At 41.3% G+C, this 6,943-nt stretch overlaps 1 non-coding gene across 1 annotated transcript; it reads left to right on the forward strand.

Moving 5' to 3' along the window:
• Positions 1-4,638: 4,638 nt before the first annotated feature.
• On the forward strand, positions 4,639-4,718 carry Trnat-agu (transfer RNA threonine (anticodon AGU)). Its single transcript has one exon. It is a non-coding gene; the product is annotated as a tRNA-Thr (tRNA).
• The last annotated feature ends 2,225 nt before the right edge of the window (positions 4,719-6,943 follow it).

The following is a 6,943-nucleotide window of genomic DNA, read 5'->3' on the forward strand; positions in this document are numbered from 1 at the left end:
AGAGGCTTTGAAAATATTTTTGAGGCACCTTCAGAAATGAATAAAACTTTCTAGGCAAATAAAGACTGTTTTTTTTTTTCTTCCTAATCTGAAAGAGCCATATGTATCTGGTATATCTACTCTGAAATAGCAACACAGTGAATCGCTGGCTCCCTATCAAATAACTCAATACATCTTGTCCATGGGGTGCCATGTAATCATCAATATTAATCATATAATTAGGAATATGGTACACCACACATTCAAATGTTTCTAGACTTTTTTTCTCACAACCACAATTGGGAAAGCATATGGTCTGCGGGGTTTGGTAATGATCCAGTTAAGCATCGGTTCTTTAATAGGATTCCTCAGATCATTAATTGTCAGATCTTTCCTTGGACGCTGTTGAGTCATTTAGCTTTCTGGTGTGTAGGTTGTCTTGAACCTACCCCATATCATATTCTTGTGGAGAAAATTTTCTTGCTCCAGCCCCAAGCACTTTGTTTCAATCTCTCCTTCACATCTCAAAAACAGGAAGGTCATCAAAATTATATCTTTCTGAACTCAGCTAATGGAATTTTCTAGAACAGTGCTTGTGACTGAAGAGATTTATTTCCCACTGTTTTCCATGCTCCAGTACGAAGACTACTGTGATTAACAGAGAATGTAATTAAGTATGTGTCATCAGCCATCACCTTCAACAGGGTTAGCGTTTTCCCCCAATCAAGACATTTCCTTCCTGCTATTTCCATGAAATATAAATATTCACAATAACTGGCTCTACCTCTCTATTATCTTTCAGTGATTTCCAACTTCACCCACCTAAGACCAGTAATCATCATTCATCTACTCAACAAACATTTGAGAGCTAGACTTTGCTATGCAGTGTGGAACAAAAGTATGATCCCCGTCTCCAACAAGAGAGATACAGGAAGAGGCAAAACATGATATAGCATGACAATGCCATGTTAGGTGCACATATAATGGGGTCTGGACCAAAGAGGGGGAGTCAGGGTAGACTTCACACTTGGAGTGACATCTGAGCTGATGGGAACAACATTAGGGCAAACAGCCCCAATATCCCATTGGTTTAGTCAATAAAAATTCATTTCTTGCTTCTGTAAGAAGCATTTTAAATCACATTTCCTTGGTCGAAACAGTCTCATGGTTCCACTGAGCCACAAGAAGGCTGGGAAGGTGATAGCCATGTGCCCCAGAATAAGGAATGTGATACAGAATTTTTGAATGCATATAACATTTGAGACGACACCACCTTCAGCCACATCCCTCCTTCTGGTTACCAGATATCCATTTCCTTCTTTCTTCTACATATAGAATATATTTCTGCATGTGAGGCAATTCAGTATCCCAGCCAGTTATAGCATCAAACTCCAAGCTCAGGCTCTCTGGAGAAATAAGATATGAATGTGCATTCCCGTGGTCTGGAGACATGAACTGAATAGACAAGTTTCTGTGCTTTCAATGTGTCATTATAAAACAGAACAAGAGATATCACCATGCATATTCTCATCTGGAATACAGAAGAACAGGAAACACACAATAGTCACTAGTCATAAAAATTCTGAAGTCTTGCCGGGCACACCTTCTGGAATTCCCTTAGCTTAGGAACAGTAGTTCTCAATCAGGGGTAGTTTTACCTCCTAGGGGACATTTGCTAATGTCTGGAGACATTGTTGGTTGTCACAACTGGGAAAGAGATGCTCTTGGCATGTAGTGGGTGGAAGTCGGGGATGCTGCTAAAGGTTTTAACATGTACAGAATCACCTCCACTGCAGCAAAACTTAAGAGACCAAAATGTCAATAGTGCTGATGTTGAGAAACCCTGACCTGGAGATGAGGAGGATTCTTTGATAAAGCCTTGGAATTGCTCCCTCATTCCCTGTGCTCTGTGGCTCTTGGTTCCTACCTTTTTGGAGCTTATCCCTTTTCCAGTTTCCTTTATGGCTATATCTGAATTAAGCATTGAGGAATATGCCCTCTTTGAGGGTAAACATCACAAACATCACTCAGGAAGAGACACAGGAAGAGGCAAACATGATATAGCATGACAATGCCATGTTAGGTGCACATATAATGGGGTCTGGACCAAAGAGGGGGGAGTCAGGGTAGACTAAGGGGTAAGACGAGGGAACCTAAGTATTGTTTAAAGTCTTGAATGGTTAAGATTTGATCTGGATTTTTTTAAACACTTTTTAAACACTTCAGCTCTTTCCAAAACATATGTATTGGATTCTGACCAGCTCCCATGTCAGCACCATGGCCACAGATATCTATAGACATGGTTCTCATGTCTGCTCTTTTTCTTTGCTTTATCATCTTCCAAACTCTCTTAATGGAGAGGATTCTGGAGTTGAAGAAGGGCTGTTGATCATTTGTGGAAAAGCTTCACACCTAAACTTATCTCTGACACAGGACTGAATTTTAATGGGCCTTGGTGCCCCTCAAAGACTTTCTTAACATAATCTATTTATGTTTGGGGTATAAAAGAAATTGACTTTTCCAATCCTTCAAGGCGAATAATCCGTTTTTTTTTAATCTAGCTTGTCTCTTTCTGCTTAATTATTTTCTGATTTCATCTCCTCTAGCAAGTCCTTGCCAATTAAGCCAAATATCAAGTGACACATTTTAACTGAGTTTCTTCTTTCCGATGTTTTCCATTAGGGCTCAACACCTTCCCTAGGCATGTTGTTTCTGTCATCACAGAAAAAGTTTATGAAATATTTTACCATTTTCCACCAGGTGCTGTTAATGCCACATATATAAGTTATTACAGTGTTAATATCCACCGCCTGACAGTTTTCTCTATTAGAAGACACTAGGACATGCTGTGGTAATGAATATTTAAAAAAACTCAAGTGAGTCAATAAAATACCTCCCGTGTTTTGCTCTCACGAAGGCTGACACAGACTTGGAGGACTTCCTTTTCCGTAGTCACTCAGAGATCCTGCTTCTTCAGTCTTAGGGCTCTGCCTTCTCACAGGTGGCTGCTGAGTTTGCCAGAGCAGTAGAACCAGGACACGTGAGAATTTTCCAGAAGCTTCCACTTCACATGTGTGAAGGCCTAGAGACTCTACAGAATGTGGCTGGTTGGAGGAATTGACGGAAGTGTTCTGTGGTTGGAAGGCTGTGAGGACAAGAAGCAGAAAGGAGAAGGCAGTAAAGAAAAGTCAGTCTCTGTCACATGGAGTCTGGGAAGCCAGATTAAGGAGCAAGGACCTCATTGCATGTCCAAGTGAGCGTTTTAAGCAGGGGAGTGATAATTTCTTAGCTATATTTTTTCTAATCACCGGGCTTCTCAGAACCCAGAATGGATTGGGTGGGCAAGACTGGAGGCAGGGATCCAATTAAGAGCTTTTTCTTGCAGTTGTCTGGGCAAGGAATTGCCTGAACTCATCGAGTTTTGGAGAGGATAGAGTAGGAGGCAGAGTCTATGGGAATTGATGGCTAATTAGCTATAAATAGGTGGTAAAGTCAGGGATAAAATCCAGTGCCGCAGTCTGGCTAGGCACAAATCACGAGTCACTCTAGCAGGAACAAACTTTATTTCCGAACTCCACCTGCACACTCCCCGGGAACTCTCCTGAACGCCACCCACGCGGCTCCTCCAGGAACACACCACACACCAACCGGAACTCCCACCACCGGAACTTCACCCACCAACTCGAACTCTTCAGGAATCCCCGCGAGAGCTCAACCGGAACTCAACGGGAACTCCGTGAGAACTCAAAAGTCATCATCTTAATGGCTCGCTGGTGTCACCTCTCAACCACTACTTCTGGCAAAAACGCCATGCATCATCCCAACTCGGCTGTGGCCCTCAACAATCCAGGCTTGTGATGAGGCCACTTTGTGGACGGTGACCTCACTCACCTACAGGAAACATAGGTAGAAGTTCCAGCACCCAGACGTAGGTGCCCTCCCCTCATACATCCCACCAGGTTTTGTAGTAAAAAGCTAGGCTGCTCTCAACTGCAGAAAGTCTTGGCAATTATCTCAGCTCCTGAGTATCAGGAGGCAAGGCTTTCTTCATTCTAGTTTCCATTTCTCTGAAGGTATTGGAAGGCTGTACATTCAAGAGAGAAAAAAAGGGGGGCTGCTTATCAATATCAATGGTATCCTAAGGAGAAGCTAAAGATCTCTACCTATAATAACCCTGTGTTATACAGTCATTCTGGCAAAAATACTATTACCTACAAAAATGGAGCATTTTCTTACTGTGATGGTGAATTTTACATCTCCCTTCAGCTGGACCACTGTGTCCAAATAAATGGTCAAATATTATTCTGGATACTTCTCTGAGGATGTTTTTGGATGAGATTAACATTTAAATCAGAGAATTTATAGCTGATAGTTTTGGAACTTGAACAGCAATATTGACTCCTTCCTCTATAGCCAGCTGCTGGCACAGCCTGCAGGTTCTGAACTAACCAGATTCCATCATCATGTAAATCAATTTCTTAAAAAAAAATTGTCTTTATAATTATAAACACATACAACAGCCTATTGGTTCTTTTTTTCCTGGATAACACTTATTAATACACATATCAACCACGCAACCTAGTCACTTCTCCCCTAATTATATACCACAGGGAAGGCTGAGCAGGTGAGGACCAGATATACATGCAAGAATGTTAGTGCTCCAGGGATGTAGCTCAGTTGGTAGAGTGCTTGCCTAGTATGCACGAGGTTCTGGGTTCAATCCCCAGCACCACAGGGAAAAAAATAAAGTTAATAGTGATATTCTTCATAGTCATCCCGAACTATAACAGCACAAACACCCATCCATAGTAGAAGATAGAGAAAAATTTTGCTCTGGTCATACAATAGAATGCTATACATCAATGAAAAGTTTTACACAAATACATGAATGAATCTTAGGAACATAACACTGATATCTAATACATTTCCTTTATATAAATTAAAATAAGAAAAAGTAAATTTTAAGGATGCATACTTATGTGGTAACACTATTAAGAAAAAAAAAGGCAGCAATTACCAAAAAAATTCTGGCAGCAGTGATTTTTAGGGGATATAAAAATGAACATACAGGAGATTTCTGAAAGCTGCAATATTCTGCTTCCTGTCCTGGGTGAGGGTTATGTGAGTCTTCACTTATATTTATTCAATATATTATTCATTGGTGTTAAGGACTTCAAATGTTTTCTTTTACAATGTAAGAAAACTTTTAAAGAAACGAACTTTTGTTGCTTTTCTAAAATCCCCTCAATATGTTTTCAGAGGGTGTTTTATTCTGACCATTGGAGCTGATAAATTTTGCTTACCCCTCATCCTCTTCCCTGTAGGAAGGATAGTGTGTGTGTGTGTGTGTGTGTGTGTGTGTGTGTGTGTGTGTGTATTTTGGGAGCTAAGGGGTTCTCTGCCACTAGGGATCTAACCTTGTGGTCTCTACTCCCTAAAAGGATTAAAGACCCCAACACAAACTGAAATTGCCAGGCCACGGTCACTTTAACTTCTACCAGGAAAGCCTGAGGCAGGTCTCCTCTGGGGTGTGCTTCTTCTGTTCATCTGCTCCTCCTGATTAACAGTGACAGTGAAGAGCCAAAGAGGCCCCGAGGCTTTAATGCAATTTGAGCGTCCACAGTAGCATTTCATTGCTGGTGTTTTCTGTTGTCACAGGTTCCAAATAGGGCTATTTTAGCCAGTCTCCAAATCATGGTGGTTTCGGATTCAGACTTTCAACAAGAGACCTGATTAGGGAGTGGTTTTGCCTGCACTTTGGAAACATCTTTGTTTAGAGTCAGTCAACAATAAAGGCTCCAGTAACCTTGAGCTTTGGTAGAATTTCTAATGCAGGAAACACTGACTTTCTGTGGACCGGGCACTAAGGCACTGTCATAGTCCACTCAGGCTTTGACAATGGAATACCATAGAATGAGCATCCCATGGACAACAGAAAATTCTCTCTCCCACCTCTGGAGGCTGAGGAGTCCAAGATCAGATTCTGTGTCCGGCAAGCACCCCTCCGCTGGTCATAGGTGGCCCCCTCTCCCTGCATCCTCACATGGTGGGAAGGATAAAACAGCTCTGTTTTTAAGAGCATTTCCTACTTCTGAGGGCTTCACCCTCATGACCTAATCTCTTCCCAATGGCTCCACCTTCTAATATCAGTGGTGTTTAGATTTCAAAATGTATTTTGAGGGAACTTATTTATTCAGACCACAGTAGGCATCATCTTGGTATGCATTAGAACATAATTTCAAAACCTTTCTCTGAATGAACAGAGAGTTAGAGTCCCCAAACAAGCTCATTTGGTGGGCCATTTGCTTCTCCCTCTGACTCGACTGCTTTCCTTCTTGCCTCCCACAAAGGGATTCTACCCAGAGAGATGGAATAGGGAAAGGAATCTGGATTAATACAAAATTACTTGCTAGTATCATAGATCTTCTTTTCTAGCTCCAAGAAAGACCCCATATAAAAAACACGATTTAACAAATTTGATTCATATCAATACTGATTTTTAAGACTTCTTAATTTGTTCTTAATTTTATACCTAAGGATGTTCAAATCTGTGAAGATCCCACTCCACGGCCACCATATCAAGCCCAGTCAATATCTGCCACCAGAAGTTAACTAATGTGCTTCAATAGTTTTTTTCTCTCTTGGGTGGGAATTGGCTTCTATTCTGAGGCTTGGCTCTGCCAGTGGTTGAGAAATCATGATGCAGATGCTCTTCTGGCTCTAGTCCATGAATAATGATTATTTGATGATGTGAGTGGGCACCATGTCAGAATTATCAATAACCTTGGACCAGATCCTCCAAACTATCACCTCTGTTCCCAGAGGCCATGCTTAATTGCAGGGTCTTATTAACTCTAATAAGCCTTACTAGCCAGGTTCTGGGCCCCATTGATTATTAAAAGGTCCTCTGGGTACTGAAAATTTTTAGACATGTTTCTAAAAATTTTCAGACTTTCTCATGAGT

The sequence above is a fragment of the Urocitellus parryii genome, chromosome 12 (genome assembly GCF_045843805.1).
Source record: "Urocitellus parryii isolate mUroPar1 chromosome 12, mUroPar1.hap1, whole genome shotgun sequence".
In the NCBI taxonomy this organism is placed as follows: Eukaryota; Metazoa; Chordata; class Mammalia; order Rodentia; family Sciuridae; genus Urocitellus; species Urocitellus parryii.